Source organism: Rhinatrema bivittatum, chromosome 14 (assembly GCF_901001135.1).
Source record: "Rhinatrema bivittatum chromosome 14, aRhiBiv1.1, whole genome shotgun sequence".
Taxonomy (NCBI): domain Eukaryota; kingdom Metazoa; phylum Chordata; class Amphibia; order Gymnophiona; family Rhinatrematidae; genus Rhinatrema; species Rhinatrema bivittatum.
The window spans coordinates 23,874,074-23,896,359 of record NC_042628.1 but is presented as its reverse complement, the minus strand read 5'-3'; the positions used below and the strand labels follow the sequence as shown (position 1 = coordinate 23,896,359).

Below are 22,286 nucleotides of genomic sequence, written 5' to 3'. Positions count from 1 at the left end.
CTACCCCTAAAACCTTAATTTTAAAACGTTTGCATTTCTAAAACTGAAAAATCAGCTTTGGACTTTGCTTTTTGATTGTGTATACTCCATACATTTTAAACAGTTAATTGACCATACAGTGCTCAGACTCCTCGTGAAATATTAAGACTAATCTAGTACAGCTTTTTGGAGTCTCATGCACATAGGAATATGGAAGTGACATTGGACACTGCTTTAAGTATGCAGGTGAATACCTTGTATTGCAAAAACTATTTAGGATGTTGTGCATGATGCATCAGAAGGCTTTTTTGCCATCTAAGGGCCAGATTCATTAAGGCTTTCTCCCATTTTATGTCTATGGGAAAATCCTACTGTAACACTGTGCTTGTGGTACTTCTAGCTAAGAGTACCTTCCGGATACAGTGGATCCAGAACATGGCAGCTCAGGTTTTCTTTCCAGTTTAGGGATTGAATTAGTCCAATTCTGAAATAGTAGCACTGTCTTCTGGTAACAGTAAAAGCCTAATTTAAATCGTACTAAAGGCACAGGGAGCATAATCTCTCTGCAGCCTGAATATTCAAAGCGTACTTGTGCACGTAAGACTGCTTTGAAAATTCATGCGTGTCGGCAGGAAGATCTTTCTGTTCTTGAAGGTGTAACTTTCTGCGTATACACTTAGGTCCCAAATCTGGAACACCCACCATGAGTATGGGGAAAACTAACTGAATTATGAGTGTATCCTTTTTTCCCTGCACTAATTTTCAGAAGACTGTTTTACATGCATAAACTGGGGTTTATACACAAATCTTACAGAACATTGCCCCTTAAATAATGTGGGCCCTTATTTGACATTTTATTTTCTGTTCTGTCCCAAGTGGGTATTGATCAGTACAATAAGTTTTTGGGTTTTTTTTTTTTTCTCTGTAAAAGATGTAAGGTTTGTGAAAGTTTGTTGCACGGTTGTCTGCTCAGCTCCAAAACTGTGGAGCACAATTCTGTCTAGAGAACTATGAACTCGTTTAATTTAGGTTTCTCAGCTGTAATAATTTGAATTAATGTAAATGCTACTAGTCTTGGTTGTGAGCAGTTTGTGTGGGAGCTTTTTTATTAAACTTTTTTTTAGTCTTGTCTGAGATCTATTGTTTGGTTCTAAGCCATGCCAGACCCATTTTGGACCCAGATTTTTTTTAACCAATTTTATAGTTGAATTTTGTCAGAGGTTGGATGTTATGATGATGTAACCATTTTATGCCAGTTCTGCAGGAGCTGCACTGGTTGCCTATCTAAATTCAAGTTCAGAACATTTTGGGGGAAGTAAGCATTTCTTAAATTTAGTTTGTGTAATCTGTTTTTCTTCTTGCAAAGTTATTACTTTAATGTTGTGTATTTTTATGTTGGTGTTTCATAAAATGTAAATACCATTAATCCAGGACCCTTGTTCATTTGTATTTGTATATATTTGGCCTATTTAAATTACGTTTTTCTCAAATACTGAAAGTAGGTACTATCTCCCATTCCATCCATGAGTGTTTAATTTTTGGCTCTCTGGGTATAAACATAGCTTTCCAGTAACAAATTGCCAATTTGGGCCTCAAAGGGTAACATTTTGCATGTATTGCTTTTCTAGAGTGTTCTGGAGGGAGGGAATGGTTTCATTTGTCTTTATAAATGTAATTGATTTCATCTTAGTCCTTTGTGGGTTATAATACTTGGCATCTTATGGCTGCCTTCGGATAAGCCTACGTTGAACAAACCATTCCGTGGTGGCAGTCCCTGAATAAGAAACTTGTGAGCAGTTGCATTTACAGATCATTCTTGCGGTCATTTGAGACTGTGAAAAGGAAATTCAGTAAAACAATTGCACTATCACAGTTAAGGACAGGATGATCATTGGCAAACAAGGTGACTTCAGCTGACAGTAGAAAAACCAAAATCTAAACAGACTGTTCTGAATACTGCTGTAACAGGTGAAGATCATAAACTGTCAGATTTTCTTTAAGTAAACTTTGATTGTGAAAACTCCCTCAAAACTTGTACTTGATCCAACCTAGCTATAACTCTTAAGGGAATAGTCATCCCTGTTGCATCTGATTATTACTCTGATCATCCTAGGTGATGGGAAGGTAACTAAAATTTGAAAAGGTTTTGTAAATGGCTCTGTGTGCCATTTGGTGTTGGTGCACAAAGTGCCATTTGTGAAATGTTTGCAGTAGGTTTTCCATGTGCAAAATTTTGTTAAAATGAAGACAATGAGCTGTTGAGATGCAAAATTATATAAAGCAGCTCATTAGCTATTAGGGGGTAGTTAAACTACATGCAGAATTTGGTTTGCAGGTCACATTTCACAGGACACTTCCATGAGTGTTTTCTTTTTGTAGTGTTTGTTTTTACACAATTTACTGTTGCAAAATTTTGTAGACAATTTTTCTACTTGGTTTATTTGCATATATTTATTTGAGTTTTATATACCGTCGTTCGGTAGAGTTATCACAATGGTTTACAAAAGTATACATTTTTTTTTAGCAGTTGTGTAACAGTAAAAACAATTTGAACAATATCAGAAATAAGCATATCCAGTCCAGAGAGCATTATTAGGTTGGATGAGGTAATGTCCTAATGTCTTGGTAGAAAAACTGTGCACTGTCCAAAATATTTTGCACACTAGTCAGTCACCCTCGGTATGTTAGTGGCTTTCTCTCATCAACCAAAGAACTCCCATGAATACTGGCAAGTTAGTTTCTGCCCATGTGATTATCAAATATCAATGAGAAAATCCAATGTGCTTTCTTTGTTTTATTAATCTTTGGATCTGGGTAACTGTTTTCAAAGTTTGGAATGTCTCCATTTATTCCATGATTAGGTGCTTGATGCAGTACTTCAGATATCAGTGCTGCCATACTGGAGATCTGAGTTTGCCTAAATTTGGCTGCTGCTGTGAATGAGGAGGGGATATGCCAGAGTTGTCCTTCAAAAGCCCTGGGGGAATGAAGGAGAATAAATCTGCCATGCAGCTGTGACACAATAGTCCTACTTGGGGTGCCCATGTGCCTGATTAGAGGGAGCTGGTCTCTCGCTCTTGCCCGAGGACAGTCATACTGATGCCAAGGCTAGGTAGGGAGTCCCGAAAGGGTTAGAAATAAGGGAGGAGAAATGACCTGTGAGAGCTCAAGGTATGGTTGCCTCCAGTAGTGTACTTCCAGCTTTGAACTGAAAGCCCAAAAGAGAAGCAAAGGGCTGGGTCAACCCTCTCACCCCATTCCCCTCACTTAGCTCAGCATTGGGACTGATACGTCAGTGCATTTTTAGCCTCACCTTTTTAGCAGCATGTTGTAACGTAAAATGTTCCAAGCTGTTCAGCATGACATTTACAAGCTCTCTATTGGACTATAAGTAGAAGCACTCAATCACAGATTTTATTTTATATAACTTTGTAAACTTACATCATTTAAAAAATGAAGTAAGCCTTTTATCTTGCAAAGAGTCTAATGTCCGTGGTAAGATCTCTGCTTTTCTTCAAACTAATATGCACAGATTGGATGTCTGTGTATATATACAGAAGGATGGGGATTGGAGTTAGTCTTTAAAATACCTGGAAACTCTCTGGTGGGCCTGCACAGTGTCTGTAGCAGAGTGGAATGGAGTGCTTGGTATTAAATGTAGAATGCATCATATTGCAGTATTGAAACTGAGCACTGAAATAAGGCCACTTGACAGGGGCGGGATGAATGGTAAATTGTCCATAATAAAGTTAAGTAGGTCAAGGTGCTTGAAAATTTACTCTGATTTTGCATGATGCCTCTTGGCTGCTGTAGAATTATTCATGATTGATACTGCTCAGACTCCAGTTAAGGCTTGAATCCTAGTAACTGTCCATTTCTGCATCTTTTTTTTTTAAGCATTCAGTATAGTGGGAAACCCTGGGAGTAGGAGCAGAGTTACAGCAAGAAGGTGCAGGCAGAGTCAGAACTTCTTCCTGCTAGCAGCCCAATACACAGGGATGGGAGAATAGAGCAGCTGGCACCCTCTGCCCGGCTGCATGCGTCTTTTCCAGGTGGCTACATGATTACATCACTCAAATTATGGTAGATTAGCATGATATACACCATGGTGAATTGTGTGAAATTATGTAGGCATACTATTTCTCTAAGTATATAACTTATACCACAAACAATGATGTAATGTTTCATGGTGCCTTCAGCTTTTTTCTTTTTATAGAGAAAATGCAAGATTCATACCTTACTCTTAGACTATTTGACTTTTGTTGCATTTTTTTTTAACTTAAAATGATACAAATCTGTAGCCCTTGGTCTCCTTAAACAATTTCTGCTATGACCACTTCCTTACAAATAAGGCATGGAAGAAGCTTAACTATTTTCCTACTAAGTGGCTTTAGTTTTGATTGTAGTTTTCAGGAAATCCAGATTTAAAACATTGTGGTGTCTAATGCAAGAGCTGTAGGGGTCACACACTATGGGCTCTCTCAAGTGTCTTGGAACCTGTATAATATGTTTATGGCCTGTAAGTATCCATTAGTACCTTACATGGCTTATCTACATTAGTGCTTAAGCTCCTACAAAACTTTTTTGGCAGTGTACTCAGATAATGGTCTGGGAAGGGGGCTATCTTAGTGATGACTCAAATGTATATTAATTTTGCATACTGTGACCTATAGAAGGAAACAAGATCAGATCTGTAATGTGATCATCCTCTTTTGTGCTTCTCTGATGCAAAGTTTCAGTGACTGAAAACATCTCATGAACCACATGAGCCCTTCAGCAGATCCTTCACTTGAAGTGGAAAGAGTGCCAAAGCCATCAGTATCAAGGCAACAGTTCTCATGCACCAACTTCATTGGGCTAGACATTGTGTGTAGATGCCACTCAACTCCCCAAACAAGTCTCTTCTCAGCTGTCAGTTACAAATTCCTCCCAATACCTCGGTTCCCAGCTCCAATAGTAGACAAATACTACAAGGACACAGTAAAAGCTTTTCTCAAATTAGATTTGGATGCTATCAGTTGAGAGAAACAGACCTCCATGGTGCCACATCCTCCTCAAAGCAGTAGTTCATTTTTCTAGAAAATCAGCCAGTGGGGTTTCTCTTTGAGGAGATGCACCTAAGTAAGCACTATGCCAGCATGAAATATTTATAGTGTATGCTGGCATATTCTCATCTCCTGGATAAGACTGCTGAGCCATTTCAGAACGCGTGAATCTGTGCTAGGTATCCTTGAATTGAGAAATCACAGGTGCATAACACATTAAGAGCAAATGGAGGGCCTAACTTACAAAGCGCTTTCCCTACAGACATAGCATGGGGAAGACTTTGTAAGTTAGAGCCTAAGAGATTCCATTTACTCTGAACCAAACATCAGCTAAGCTGCTAATTGGGGGTGGATTGTGAGCTCAATGATCCTGACTGTTTGAAGCTCTCCATCTTCTGCTTTCCAGCATTCATCTTCCTGACAAGGCAAGATCCTTTGTAATAATTTCTACAAGAGGCAGAAAATCTTTTGAATAAAGTGCTGCTTCAAAATTTGTCAGGCCAGCAAACTACAATATAATATCCATGGGCTAAAATTCAGGAATTCTAATAGTGCCTTGTCTGAGTTTGGTCTCTGAAGCTTTAGTGATGCTTGGTTTTAAAGGTGGTTTTATTTTAGGTACTTTAGTTCATTAGCATAGAAAGCCTTTTTTTAAAGTTCTCCTTATGCTGTCACAAAGCAAAGAAATTACTAAAATGTATAGAAGTTATAACTGTGCTTCAACATGTTACCTGATGTACCATGTGGAAATATTGAGGCACCCTTGCTGCTTTGTATTCTGAAGGTGATTTTTTTTTTAATTGGTTTATTTTTTCTAAGCATCTGATACTTGGAAGAAACTCTTGATGTTGCTGAGCTACTAATTGGAGTGTAGAAAGAGAATCACTTAATGTAACCAAAGTATGAATACAGAATAAATTGAATAATCTCAAGCTGTAGACGTTTTTGTTATATCAAGTTTTTTTTTATATTTTAATCAAGAACACTATCTTGAATAGAAATAATTATAAACACATGACATACTCAGAGGAAAAGAAAATATCCTCATGTCTTAAGTCAGTGTTTCTTAACTTTTTCACGCCCAGGTCACACTACATTAACAAACATGTGGCACGCCAGCCTCCACAAAGCAGGCAGTGCAGAAATGGAGAGGACTCATATGGCCAAAAAAATCTGAAAACCCCACCAGTCTCTTCCAAATTTCAAACAAAGGGGGAGAGGGGACATATACATGAACCTGTCACAATAGACCAGGTCATCCATATACAAGTGCAGAAGGTAAAAATCAATGTGCGAGCAGTGGGCTCTTACCTTGGCTGCCATATTCCAAGTGTTGAGAGCAGCAGCAGTGTAGGAGCTCTCAGATCTACATGAGTCAATATGCATGCTCGGTCTCAACCTGGAGATAAGAGAGGCTGGAAGGACTCTGACTGGAAAGATGAGGTGCTGTGTCATTTAGTTTAGCTGGCAGTGTGGATGGCAGTTTATCTTCATATTTTGAGGGGTTTGCTGTTTTTCTTGAACTTATCTGTAGGTGAACTTAATATAGGGCAAATATTTTATTATTTTTACCAATTATACATTAGCTGCTAGGAAGTGGCAAGAGTTGGTCATGTATTCCCAAAGTTGTATGAATAATCATATGGATTGTGAAAAGATGTTCACATAGAACATCCCAAATTATGCATTGTTTATTTACTTTTGTTTAAATGGGTTTATCTTTGTATGTTATAGAAGAATTTATCAGTTAATGTGCATATGCTTAGCAAAGTAAACTCTTTGGACCTATCTTCATTTTTATTTTTTTTAATGTATCTGCCAGTAGCACTTTCAATAAACATAAGCTGTTTTGGGCATCTTGCCTCGAAGGGGGCGCACTCACACCCTCCAGATCTACAATCCTGTAGATGAGTTGAGGGTGCCATATTTACGTGGGGTGAAACGGAACGTGCTGCCACTTCCCCTGTGTCATATTATTTAGATGAACCAGATGGAAAGCAACTGGCCTTCTTTTACTGGCAATGGAAGATTGTTAAATCGTTTCTCGTGTCAGTAACAGGACACATGACACCACTCGGGATTAAGCATGCATCATGTGCTTTTTGAGGGGCCTGAGTGGGCCAGGGTGTTTCAGACAGCCTTGATTTACTTTCAGGCAACAGGGGAACATGGTTCAGAGCAGCTGCAGCAGCTCAAGTTGTAGTATATTTTAGATCTGTTAATTGCCATGAGTTTATTCTGATTTGGATTTAAGAGGTCTATGTAAAGAAGCCTGAACTGGCTCTTTAAATCACATTTGAATGAATCCATGGAGAGGGATATACTTAAAACTATATATATTAGAATGTAGAAGAAAGTCAAGGAACAGGTAGCTTTCTATTTTGTAAACTGAACTTTTTTAGATAAAGGAATGATTTGGTGAAAATGCAGCATTCCCACATTCAGATGTATAGGGGCGCATGCACTCCATATTTGCACACACTATATAAAATATATGCTTAAATTTACCAATATGCTCATGTATCTTTATTTTATTTAGCATATTTTATATACCGAGGTATAGCAGAGTTGCCTTCACTCCGGTTTACAGTTACAACAACCTGATACATTTAAAGAGATTTAACAGCAAAAAACTGTAAACACTGGTATAGAACAATAGCATATAACTTACATAAGTTAACCTTCCTAACTTCTGAGTTATGTAAAAATAAGCAGCCAATGTCTTTATGTTCAGTTACATGTGAACCGATGTGATGTCTATCAAATGTCGGCATACAAAAATAAATAAAAATAAAAGAACCTAAAAGATGCGGCTTAAAATGCTACTTATCTAGCTATGCTAAATTTAACACTTATCTGGCTGTCAGCTGGATAAATCAAGGTTTTTGAAACATCCAGCTAAGTGGCAGTGAGGCCATCACTTAAACTAGATAAGACAAACTAGATAAGTGGTGCAAATCTCCAATAAATGAGCATTTATGCCCCTAATTTTAATCATTTACACAAGAATATAACAAGAAATTGCCATGCTGGGTCAGACCAAGGGTCCATCAAGCCCAGCATCCTGTTTCCAACAGAGGCCAAAACTAGGCCACAAGAACCTGGCAATTACCCAAACACTAAAGATCCCATGCTACTGATGCAATTAATAGCAGTGGCTATTCCCTAAGTAAACTTGATTAATAGCAGTTAATGGACTTCTCCTTCAAGAACTTATCAAAACCTTTTTTGAACCCAGTTGCACTAACCACATCCTCTGGCAACAAATTCCAGAGCTTAATTGTGCATTGAGTGAAAAATAATTTTCTCCGATTAGTCTTAAACGTGCTACTTGCTAACTTCATGGAATGCCCCCTAGTCCTTCTATTTGAAAAAGTAAATAACCCATTCACATCTACTTGTTCAAGTCCTTTCATGATTTTGTAGACCTCTATCGTATCCCCCCTCAACCATCTCTTCTCCAAGCTGAACAGCCCTAACCTCTTCAGCCTTTCCACATAGGGGAGCTGTTCCATCCCCTTTATCATTTTGGTTGCCCTTCTTCTCTGTACCTTCTCCATCGCATCTATATCTTTTTTTAGATGCGGTGACCAGAATTTTACACAGTATTCAAGGTGCTGTCTTACATTAGAGCGATATAGAGGCATTATGACATTTTCCATTTTATTAACCATTCCCTTCCTAATAATTCCTAACATTGTTTGCTTTTTTGACTGCTGCAGCACACTGAGCCGACTGTTTTAAAGTATTATCCACTGATGCCTAGATCTCTTTCCTGGCTGGTAGCTCCTAATATGGAACCTAACATCGTGTAACTACAGCAAGGGTTATTTTTCCCTATATGCAGCACCTTGCACTTGTCCACATTAAACTTAATCTGCCATTTGGATGCCCAATCTTCCAGTCTTGAAAGGTCCTCCTATAATGTATCACAATCTGCTTGTGATTTAACTACTCTGAATAATTTTGTATCCTCCGCAAATTTGATAACTTCACTCATCGTATTCCAGAGGTAAGTCTGGCCAGATTGAATCAGTTTCTTGGTCTGGGTGACTAGTTAAGTTGAGGGGGAGACTGCTAGATGTAGTGTGCTTGGATTTCACACAGTTCTGCATCGGTGACTTTTATAAATGGAGTGCCCTAGTTATGGGTCTTAAAGTGACAACCGTTTAAAAAAAAAATTGGTTGAGTGGGAGGCAGCAAAGGGTTGTGGCAGACTAAGTTCACTCAGTCCAGTTCTTCTCAACAATTTCATAAGTGATATTGTAAAAGGGCTATCGGGGAAAGGTTTCTCTTTTTGGCCTGGATTGGCCACTGTTGGAAACAGGATGCTGGGCTTGATGGGACCCTTGGTCAGACAGAGTATGGCCTGTTCTTATGTTCAGATACCAAACACACAAAAGGTAGACAACTTGGAAGGTTTGGATAACGGGGATCTAGTGAAGCTTGAGAAATGGTCTAGGTTTAGCATTAAATTTTATCGGCCAAAAAAATGCAAGGTCATTTGTTTGGGTTGTACAAATCGAAGGTAGTGATACATTACAGGGAATGAAGCTTTGTGCACAGAAGAATGAGTGGGATCTGGAGGTGATTTGTATTTGGTTTTAAGATGGCCAAACAGATAAAGTGACAGCAAAAACCAGAAGGATATTTAGGTGCATAGGGAAAAGAATAGCTATCTGGGGAAAAGATTTATATTGTCTCTGTATGGTGAGACAACTCTGGAGACTATTCAGTTTATGGTTCTTTTGAAGGTACAGTTTGTCCAGAGGGCAGCTTGTAAAATGGTCAGCGATCTTCATAATAAAACCTTACACCTTCCCACAATGTGTGCCTGGAACAACCTTCTTGCATTTACATGCTGCTTTCCAGGCATTTTTAAATTTTAACCTAAAAACCTGCCTGATAACAGTAATATAGCTCTGAACTTTAAGGTTAATCTTTAAGTTAAACTTTACCACCCATACTCGCCAGCATGGCCACTGCTTTGACCTAGTCTTTGCTTCCAACTGCTGTCAGTCCCAGATTGGAAGAACTAAGGTGAAAACAATCACCTGATAACTTTACACTAAACCAGCCTGCCCCACCAGACTTGTCCAGTCACCACCTATGCTTTTAGAAATCTGTAAGCTGTTGACCTTTTGTATCTTTTGGACCACTGCTATTTCCTCTCTCCTTGCCTCCTCAACATTGTCTTAATCATAAGAAACAGCTTCATCAAATACTATACTCTTCAGCCTTAGACACCCTTGCCCCTCCTCTTGTTCTGTAAGGTGTACTAAACCCCAGTCTTGGTGCACCCCTAAAATTTGCTACCTATGTACCTGCACCTTCTCTCTAAAGCATCTCTGGCTAAAATCCCATGCAGACTTCATATACACTTCAAAATCATGCTGACCACTCTCCAATCTATTGCACTTGCCATACAAGACATCAGTCTGACACTTACATCCAGCCCTTGCCATCTGTTTGCTACACTCAATTCCCTCCTCATTCTTAACTTCTCTGCCTCCTCCCCTTCTCTCTCTACCCAGAATATGGCTAACTACTTAGTCTTAACCAGGTCACATTTACCTGCTTCTCCCCCACTTCTTTCACATAGAAATGACGGCAGAAGAAGACCAAACAGCCCATCCAGTCTGCCCAGCAAGTTCCGCACTTTTTTTTCTCATACTTATCTGTTATTCTTGGCTCTTAGTAACCTTTTGGTTTATTTCCCTTCCACCCCCACCATTAATGCAGAGAGCAGTGTTGGAGCTGCATCTAAGTGAAATATCTAGCTTAATTAGGGGTAGTAACCGCCGCAATAAGCAAGCTACACCATGCTTATTTGTTTACCCAGACAATGTAATTCAGTCCTTGTTGGTTGTCTGTATATAGATCCACTTTTCTTCATTCCCCTTGCCATTGAAGCAGAGAGTTATGCTGGATATGCGTGAAGTATCAGTCTTTCTCCCCTGCTGTTGAAGCAGAGAGCTATGCTGGATATGCATTGAAAGTGAAATATCAGGCTTTCTTCTACCCTTTCCCAGCCTCTACCACTCTCTCTCCTCCTTTCCTGAAGTCACAATGGAGGAAACTGCTAGTCTTCTCGTCCTCCAAACTCACTTCTTCCTCTAACCCTATCCCTACCCAATTCCTCTGTTTCTTCTCCACTCATCCCTTCTATCTGTTACATCCTCAATCTGCTACTATTCCTGCTGCCTTGAAGTGCTTTAATCATTCTACTCTTTAAAACCCTTCCCTATCTTGCCATCTCCCTTTGCCTCCAAATTACATGAATGTGCTGTTTACCATCACTCTTATTTTACATCTCAAGCCATTCTTGATCCACTCCAGCCTGGCTTTTGCCCTCTACATTCAACTGAAACTGCCCTTTTTCCAAAGTTTCCAGTGATCTATGTATGGCTAAAGCCAAAGGTCTTTACTCTGTCCTTATCCTCCTTGGTCTGTCTGCTTTTTACATTGTTGATCCACCACCTACTCCTTGATACTCTGTCCTCACTTAGATTTTGGGACTCTGTCCTGTCTTGGTTCTCCTTACCTATCCCATCACACTTTTAGCATTTTCCTCTAGTGGTTCCTCCTTTACTGCCATTCCACTATCAATGGTGTGCCTCAGGGTTCTGCCCTGTGCCCTCTTCTCTTTTCACTATATATGAATTCCCTTGGTGCTCTGACTTCCACTCAGTGGCTTTCAATACTATTTTTCTGCTGACTCTCAGATCTATCTTTTACACCAGAAACTTCACCATAAAACCAGTGCTTGATCTTGGCCTGCTTGTCTGATATTGCTGCCTGGATGTACCACCACTACCTTAAACTCAACATGGCCAAGACAGAGCTCCTTATCGCCGCCCCCCCCCCCCCCCCCCCAGCACGCCTTGTCTCTTTCTCTGTTTCTGTGGATAAGTCATCCTTCCAGTCCATGAGCCCATAACCTAGGAGTAATCTTCAAATCCTCTTTCTCTACATATATCCAAAACTCTGCTAAAACGTGGCTTCTTTCATTGCCAAAATCCATACCTTTAATTTCTAAACACACTACCAGAAACCTTATCCACTTGTCTCCTGGCAAGCCACCTTTCCACTGCAATCTATCCTAAATTCAGATGTGTGACTTACCTTTCACCAAAGTTGCTACGCTCACAACACTTTTTCTGAAGTCACTGCACTGGCTCCTTATCTGCTGCATACTGTTCAAGTTCCTCTTTCTCACCTACAAATGCCTTCATTCTGCAGCATCTTACTCTCTCTCTACATCCCTCCTCATGCACACTGCTCATCAGACAAGTCACTCTATCTGTGCGTGTCTCCTCTACCGCCAATTCCCGACTCTTTGCTTTCCACTTGGGTGTGCCATGTGCTTGGAATAGTCTTCCTGAATTGGTGTCATGCTTCCCCTCACTGTGTTTAAAACCAGTCTAAAGACTCACCTTTTTGAGGCTGCTTTTAAATTTTAGGCCTAATTGTTTGCTTTTAGCCTCAACAAACTTTCTTTTTGTTTTTAACCATTGTCTCACTTTATGAAATACCCCCAAGTCTGTCTATATTTTAGATTATAAGCACTATTGAGCAGGGACACTATTGTTTTGTACAGTGCTGTGTATATCATAGTGCTATGGAAATGTTTAGTAGTAATAGACCCATAGTGTGTTATGTAAAGCAAGTGAACTTCTGAAAGGCTGCCTTCAGAATCAAAATGTATTTTTAATTATACATTCTCAAGCTTCAAAGTACTGTATTACAATACTCGTAACTATAGTCTGTATTCAATATACAGTATTCAGATGTAACTGAGCATACCTGCATTTTCTATCTATTCCGCCTTGTGCATATTTTGAAGAAATCAGAATATCAAATGTTTATAAAGAAATTAGGCATATTTTAATCTGGATGCTTTCTATTCCTATAATGCTGGTGGCTTTATTATTCCTGATAAGTGTGAGTAAGGCTGGGGAGTATAACCTAAGCAAACGTAAATTTTGGTGTGAACGGCATTTCAAAACAGGATGTACATTCGTAACAGGACATGTGTACCCCTTTCTTTACAAACTGTAGTTTAGCTAGACAATCATTGTATGGCAGCCTAGGACGGATACTTTCATTGTTTTCCTATTCCAATCACAACTGTCTGAACTGTGCTCTCAGTTCAAAGGATCACATAGCTGAAATGTTTTCATAAGTTTCAGCAGGAAGAAAACTAAATCTTTTTTTAAAAATGCAAAGCATCTTACCGCGCATACAGATTTTAGCTGCAGACATGATATAAATATTCTTAGTGTTGAACTATTGCCCATATGTCTTCCCTCCCATGGAATATTTTTCAATAGCTGCTTATGAAGTCAAAGGACATCTATTTATCAGATGTTTGACTTGTCATGTGTTTAAGCACAAAGATGATTGTTAGTACAAGTTTGAAACTTAAGAGCTGTAATGCTTTTGTCAACACTTCACTTCCTGTTGCTGTCCATTTGATCACAAATCCAGCCGTTCAAGCAATGTCGATAGGATTAAGGATAGGGATGAATTTTCAGTGTTATGTAAATTTTTTTTTTAATCCTTAATCGGCGTGTTGTATTGTTACCATATTTTGTGGAGGTGTTTCAGGGGAGTGGGGAAGGGAAGGTTTAGGTCAGGGAGTAGAGAATTTAAGCTTTTCCAGCAAAAATCTAACCACAGAAAAAGCAGGTAAGTGACCACATACACCCAATCACTGCAGCAGTTTTGAGGGAAAACATGCATTTACTCTCTCTGAAAACTGGCACAACATCCATGGGTACAAAGTGGGTATGAACTTTGTCCTAATGCAGGTGGGTTGAAAACTGCCCCCAGAGAGCTGGCTTTTGTGGTTGGCCTAGTATTTCTCCAGTTTCCTCTGGGCTTCCAGCTCAATCAGAACTAGCCTTTTGGGCTAGGATGCCCCAGCCTTCATTCACAACTAGAGTTTGTAAATCTGTGACTTCTGGTCTGATCTTGGGCAGTCTTCATGCTGATCTTTTTGACTGGGAGCAGTTAATCAGATGGGATGGACTAAAGGAGTTTTTAGATTGTCTGTCTGGAAGCTCTTCTTGGCCATGTGGACAGACGTTTTGGACTTGGTTTAACATCCCTGTCTCCTATTTCTGCATCTAGGGATGGAAGGTTTTCTTGGAACAGAACACCTAATCAATGATCAGTGTTCTCATTTTTTATCAGCTATCTGAAAGCTTACTGCCTGAGAGGGAAATAAAAATCTTTTCCATATTTTCTTTAGGCATTTTGACTCTTTCAACCTTTTTTGACAGGTTTGTCTTATCAGAGGGACTGGTGTAAGCTTCTGGATCTCCTCAATTTATACTTTTTCAATTTTTTATGCTTCCAATTTGTCTCAAGTGCAGATATTCCAAACTGTTTGATATAAAATTAATTTTGCTTTTGGAAAGCAGAGATTTTAGTTTTCTGATGCAGGCCAGAACCAGGTAATTCATCACTTTAAAGGTCATAATAGGATTGATAGTGGTCAGTTCTGAAAGAGGACTGCTATTGCTGTTGTATAAAACTTCAGCTATGAAACAGAAGCCCTCTTGAGGGGGAACTCCCCTTTTTTTCATTTGTACAAAAACCTCTGACACTTTCTAGATTAGTTTGCAATTTATTGATGTGAATGGTCAACACATTGTATTGCATTGTCATATTTTTTTGAAACACTTTCCTTTTAAATTTTAATTCTTAATCTCTCTAAATTGCATGACCTTCATAAATTACATTTTCACAAAAATCAGGTATTTGGGATTTGTGCTTTTTTTAAATAGTGTCATTACCAAAAAATATTCACACTTAGGTGCTGAAAGTTCTGTCCTTGAACTTGTGGCCAAAGCCACACCCAAAGTGCATGTATTTAACTATATCATAAACCCCATATCCCAACCTGCTCTTCTGCAAGATTGTAAAATTGCCATGCTGGTCAGATCAAGGTCCATTGAGTCCTGACAGTGGTCAATCCAGGTCACAAGTACTTGATCTTGTATCTTTTTTTTTTTTTTTTTTTTTTTAAAGGTTTTTTTACTCTGTCTAATATTCAGAGTGGGGAACATCAAAACATTCATAAACATACAAAATCTTAAATCAAACATTAACATAGCTTACATGATGAACAAAATGACAGTCAATAGGATAAGCAATATTCTAACCCTGGATTTTGTAGGCTTGCCACAAATATAGCATCTTTAACTGTCTCTTGGAAAGATTTTGTGCAAGTGATCATTCTTAGTGTCTGTTAGCTTTTCCAAAGGAAGGGGTCTGCTACCCCTATGAGGAAAGACTAAAGAGGTTAGGACTTTTCAGCTTGGAGAAGAGACGACTGAGGGGGGATATGATAGAGATATTTAAAATCATGAGAGGTCTAGAACGGGTAGATGTGAATCGGTTATTTACTCTTTCGGATAGTAGAAAGACTAGGGGGCACTCCATGAAGTCAGCATGGGGCACATTTAAAACTAATCGGAGAAAGTTCTTTTTTACTCAACGCACAATTAAACTCTGGAATTTGTTGCCAGAGAATGTGGTTCGTTGCCGGTATCACTATATTGGCGAAACCAGGCAGGGACCCTACGCTTTGTGGCTCCTATCGGCCAATCTCCTTAATTAATCTGGACTTAAAACTGTTGGCGAAGATACTTGCTTATAGACTTAATGCTATACTACCTGGTCTCATACACCTTGACCAAGCTGGTTTCATTCCTGGTCGTATGGCCTCAGATAATGTGCGAAAGACCATTGCTGCTATCCGGTGGGCACGGCAGAGAGCAGTACCTAGCCTCCTGCTGGCGGTTGACGCGGAGAAGGCCTTTGACTATGTTCATTGGTCCTTCCTATTTCACACTCTAAAGGCCTTTAAGATAGGGGATTACTTTTTGGGTTGGATAAAAAAACTGTATGCTGCCCCTCGGGCGAGTTTGAAGGTGAATGGGGGCTACACTGATACTTTTCCGATAGGTAGAGGCACCCGGCAGGGGTGCCCACTTTCCCCCCTTCTTTTTGCTTTATTCTTGGAACCCTTTACGACGAAAATAAGATATAATCCACACATTTCAGGTGTCACAGTGGGTGATTTCTCATCTAAACTATCACTTTTTGCTGATGACATTCTGTTCACCCTCACAGACCCCCATCAATCGCTCCCTGCTATTAGCCAAGAGTTGCTGGACTTTGGAAAGGTGTCGGGATTTCAACTCAATTGGGAAAAGTCGGAATTATTGAATATTTCAGCCCCCGCTCATATGGTGGATCAGCTCAAGCGAGCTCATCCTTTCCGATGGGCAGCTACAAAAATTAAATATTTGGGTATACAGCTTGGAGCTGGGGAGGACCTATTTCAATTAAACTATCCACCGCTAATGGATAAAATTTATCAAAACTTGGAAGAATGGGACCGTTATCACATTTCCTGGGTGGGAAGGATTGCGGTCCTAAAAATGAATATCCTCCCCAGACTGCTCTATTTATTTCAGACACTCCCCCTAGCACTTCCCTCTCAGTTGCTAGAAAAGTGGCAGAGGCGGTTATTGAAATTTATTTGGAAGGGAAAACAGCCGAGAGTATCCAGAAAAGTATTATATCGCCCAAAATTACAAGGGGGCCTTGGTGTCCCTAACCTACATTGGTACCATGCGGCGGCGCACCTTAAAGCTGTTGTTGATTGGCACAAGAGGGAGAGACAGCCACTATGGGTTCGCCTGGAACAGGCAGTGTTGGGGACTATGCCCCTAGCAGCCTTGCTGTGGCAACCTAAAAATACGTGGGCTGGGTCACCTGAGCTTCCGGAGACAGTCCGGAGTACCTATACGGTCTGGTCCCACTGGAGGAATGTGTTGGTAGGGGATCGAGCTTCATATCATAGCACTTATTTATTTCACAATACCTCTTTTTCCCCGGGCCAACAGTCCATGGTCCTCCGCAGATGGCGGGAGAGAGGAATATTTCAATTAGCTCATGTCTGGGAACCGGGTGGACTGATACCCTTTGCTACACTCAGATCTAGACATCACTTGCTTGACACGGATCTGTTTCATTACCTTCAGGTTCGCCATTTCTGCCAGACAAAGGCTATACACCTAGAATTGTCCAAGGGCATTCCGGATTTTGAAGGTCTATGTCGGCAAGCTGATAAAATGGATAAAATTATCTCCCGCATCTACAGGATGTTAATGGGGAAACCTATTTACACTTATGTGCACTTACGTGCTTGGGAGCGGGACTTACCTGATACATTCTCAGAAAATGATTGGCTGGAGGTCTTCCAATACATGGGGAGGGGGCTCATCTCCACTGGGCACATAGAGAATGGGTACAAATTATTGTATAGATGGCATATCACCCCAGTGAAGCTTCATCGTATGTACCCTAATAAGCCGGCGCAGTGTTGGAAACAATGTGGAGCAGAGGGAACATTTCTGCATATGTGGTGGGCCTGCCCTAATATACAATCCGTATGGTCACAGGTATCGAACTGGCTAGAGACCATCTCACACTCGCCTATAGCCCTCACTGTAGTACAAGCTTTACTGTTTGTGAATCTACAAGGTGATAATAGGGCGCTAATGCGATTTATTAAATATGTGGTGGTGGCCTCAAGGTGTGTTATTGCTCGCCTCTGGAAGGAGAGCAGGGTACCATCACTGGCAGAGATACAGGCTCAGGTTCATACTATGTATACACTGGGCAAGATAACGGCATATAGACATCAGTGTATGCAGGGCTTTTCAAAGACATGGGCGCTTTACGAACAATGGTTGGCTGGACAGGCATCTTAAAAGGGAACCTTACCTGGCCCGAGAGCTTTGACCTGTAGTTGTGGTCCCTATACTATCATTGAACACCATTCCTTTCACTAGTAGAGCAGCTCCGATTAACCCAGAGGGTGGGGTGGGGGGGGGGGGGGGCGGGGGGGGGGGAAGGGTTCATAATGCTGTATGGTCCAATGACTGCTTAACTATGTCACTGGTATTATCCGGCGGTATTGACTGTTTTACTGTTACAGTTAGACACATACGAGTCGGTTTTAGTTCATGTTTATTGATGTGTATTATTTACATTTGTTATACAGATAGCATTCTTAATTACTGTTCTAACTGGTTGTAACGATGACTTTGTACCAATGGTTCTGTATCAATGCTGTCACTTACAATATGGCAATAAAAATTATCAATAATAAAAAAAAAAAAGAATGTGGTTCGTGCAGTTAGTATAGCTGTGTTTAAAAAAGGATTGGATAAGTTCTTGGAGGAGAAGTCCATTACCTGCTATTAAGTTCACTTAGAGAATAGCCACTGCCATTAGCAATGGTTACATGGAATAGACTTAGTTTTTGGGTACTTGCCAGGTTCTTATGGCCTGGATTGGCCACTGTTGGAAACAGGATGCTGGGCTTGATGGACCCTTGGTCTGACCCAGTATGGCATTTTCTTATGTTCTTAAGAAGGCCCTTTCACAGGTCTCTGATAAGCAAACAGATTGTAGTGAGGGGACCACTAGCAACCCGTGATGTGTTGATCTTAGTCTGCAGAGGATTATACAGTTTTGGCATAGCATAGATCTTCTGACACCTTCATTATGAATCAAGGTCTCATCTTATATTTGAACTGCCATTGAACTGGAGTATGATCTCTGCTACCAGAACCTATCTGCAGGCGTGCTGCAGCGTTCTGTGGCAGCCTGAGAGTACTCATTGGGACTCTAGTATAAAGAGTTGCAGAAGTCCATTCCTAGGGATAGCAATAGCTTTCTTTAGGCTGCCTTTCTAATGTAATGGACTTCCTCCAGAACTTGTCCAAAGATCTTTTAAAAGCTGCTTTGCTAGTCGTCTTGATCACATCCTCTGGCAACAGATTACACAGCCTGATTGTGCACAGAGTGAAAGTTCTTCCAATGATTTGTTTTTTGAATCTGCTGATTTAGTTTCCTTGTTAGTATTGTTTGAAAGGGTAAATAACCATCCTTTTATCTGTTCCACCCCACTCATGATTTTATAGCCTTCTATCATGTCCCCTCTCAGCTGTCTCTCTTCCAAGCTGAAGAGCCTTAGCCTGCATAGTCTTATTATAGGAGAGATGTTAATCTTTTAATTATTTTTGTCGCCCTTCTCTGCACCTTTTCTGGTTCCACTATGTCTTGAGATGGGATGCCAAGAACTGCACATAATACTCAAGGTACAGTTGCACCATGGCTTGATACAGAGAATATATTCCATTTTATTCTCCATTCCTTTTCGAATCATTCCTAACATTCTATTTGCTTTTTTGACTGCCACTGCACCAAGGATTTCAAGGTATTGTCCATAAGGCTCTTATGGTCCTTTTTATTCTAGGCAGTGACGCCCAATACAGAAGTATTTTGTGTCTGTAGTTGGGAATATTTTTCCCTATGTGCATCACTGAGCATTTTTCTACACTAAATTTAATCTGCTATTCAGTTGTCCAGTTTCCTAGTCCCAAGGTCCTTCTGCTGTTCTTGCAGTCTGCTGTTTTCACAAATTTAAATTTTGTTATCAGCAAATTTGATCCCCTTCTCTAGATCATTTATAAATGTTAAACTGCACAAGGTGGAGTAGCCTACAACCCATGGAAACCAGGGTTCAAATCCTGCTGTTCCTTGTGACCTTGGGCAAGTTACTTTACTCTGTTTCCTCATCTACAAAATTAGATTGTAAGCCCTATGAGGATAGGGAAATACCTGTAGTACCTGAATGTAGTCCATTTTGATGTACGCTCCGAAGTGCCGAAAAGCAGGATGTAAAAAATCTAAGTCCCAGAACTGATCCCTGTGCTACTCCACTAATGTTACTCCATTTGGAAAACGGACTATTTAGACCTACCCTCTGTTTCTGGGCTTTTAACCAATTACCTGTCCACAATAAAACACTGCCTCCTATCCCATGACTTAATTTCCTGAGGAGTCTCTCTCTCTCTCTCTCAGGGAACTTTTGTGTTTGTCAAATGCGTTCTGAAGATCGAATCAGCTAGCTCACTTATCTACATGTTTTTATATCTTCAAAAAATTCTAAGATTGCTAGAACAAGACTTCCCCTTATTAAAACCATGTTGACTTTATTTCTGATCAATATTAATCTTGTATAATTTGAAAATGCATAAATAAAAAAAAAAAAAGTTGACTCTTCTCCATTAAACTATGGTCTGTGAATTTGTCTTTAAGAATGGCTTCTACCATTTTGCTCTGCACAGATCAGGCTCACTGGCTATAGTACTTTAGCTATTTATTACCTGCTATTATGTGGTTTCAACACTTAAAAAAAAAAAACAAACCCCAGAAAAAAACCCTTGATATTTGAACGCCAGGATGCATATCAGCAGACCCAGAAGACAGTTGGTCACATCTCAACCACCCTAGGGGTTTTAATAAATGTCTGAGGTTGTTTACATCTCTGCAATATTTTGGTGTTGGCATTTTTTCAGGCAGGCTGTTTACTGCTTGTATCTGCAGCTGATCTGCTGTGAACTAGTGAATAGGTATCTTAGTAATTTGAAGAAAGCTTGATGCAACATGTGAGATATGGTCATGTGTTTTTATGTTTCCCTTATGAGATTTTAAAGAAGCAATATTAGCAATCTAAAAAAAAAAAAAAGTAATTTGGTGGTATGGATGGGGAAAAATGCCCTGTTTCACTCCTTATAAATATTCTTTATTTTTAAACGTTCCTCCTCTTTTAGTCCCATAGCTCTGAATCTAAGAAAACCAGGATGTTGCTGTGCCGCTTTGGGTGAACACTTATATTCATGGTTGACGTGTCTGCACAAACAACTGAAGAACAGGGACGTACAAAAAATATTTGTACAAATTGTGGGATGTCTCAAGTCCAGAAAAGTGCAAAGAACTTCAGCACTTTATCTTGAAACAGACAATGTAGCAATTAGACAGATTTTGAGGATCCTTGCTAGTAATTTGCCTTCTTGAGTTAGCACTTTAAGTAGAGATGGCACAGCCATACTACGTTGAAGAGTTATGGGGTGTTCGTATTTGTTCTTGGAGCACTTTAGATTCTCCTAGAGTTCCTGGGATTCTGACAAGGGTAGGTGGCAAACTACCAAGAAGTACAGGAAATGAAAATTTAGAAAGTTTTTTTTTTTAAAGGCTTTGCTGCGCTGCAAGTACTATACTTAATTTTTTTACCCCTAGGTGCATCACTTTGAACGTGCCCATATTTAATTTAACCTGCCATTTAGATGCCTAGCTCCCCAGTCTCACAAGATCCTTCTGCAACCTCCTACATTTTAAGATTCCAAACTAGTACAGGGGTTGTAGTTATGGGTAAACATTGTACTATTTGCAGTACTTGTGTAGATTAAGAGGGAAGGACACGGTGGTGGTAAAAATATTGTCTCTGCTCTTTTAGTGCAGATGTTGATTATGGAAAACTCCCAAGTCACACTGCTTAATTTCCTTCCCTAATAATTCTGTTCTGTGCACACTAAAAATGGAAGCAGATTAGCACAAAGAAAAAGATGCTCGAAAGCTTTGAACTATACTTTTTACTGTACTTGCCCCTAACTGTGGGGCAGTAACAAATGCTTTTACATTTTGTGCTGCCCCATTCTACTATATTTTTTACATTATAACATACCAAATTGAACTTAATAGGATAAGCGATTTTAGATGTACCTGCTGACATTCTTGGGTCAGTTTTTCTCTAAGGACAAGTAGGATGGCAGTAGTCACGTGAGGAGTGACATCTGATGGAACTTTGGCTGTACCTCCCTAAGCATGCCCAGCAAGCCACTATACTGTGTCCATATGAGGTCTCCTTTCCATGGAGCTGACCAGTCATGGTTCCTCACTCTTCTGCTCTTTCAGTTTTCAGGGGGAATTTTTTTTTAAAGGATCATTCATTATGGGTCTTGTTTCATGTCTCTAGAAAAAAACAACCAAAAAACCTAATTAAACTGTATTCCCTCTTCCTTGCCCAGTTGGTGTACCGTCAGTGTCTAGCAGGCATCAACCACCTCTTATCTTCTGGTCAGCCATAGATAAGCAGACCAGCAGCTTTCAACAAAGACAAACCTGGCACACCAAGGGCAATCACAGGTCTCCATCATAGATGTATCCAGTGCCTGAGGCAATCACATAACATCCGAAGGTATCTGTGTGTGAATATGATCTCAAAAGGATAGTCCTAGTTGGAGTTGATGGAGAAGCACTTTGGGTAACAGAAGACAATGCATTAACATCAGAGGACCTGGGAGTTGCACTAAATCCTGGTGATAGACA

At 40.0% G+C, this 22,286-nt stretch overlaps 1 protein-coding gene across 2 annotated transcripts in view; it reads left to right on the top strand.

Annotated features, from left to right (window-relative positions):
• The window catches only part of PARN (poly(A)-specific ribonuclease), a 185,307-nt gene that overhangs the window by 95,850 nt on the left and 67,171 nt on the right, over positions 1-22,286 (top strand). The gene's annotated exons all lie outside the window — the stretch shown is intronic.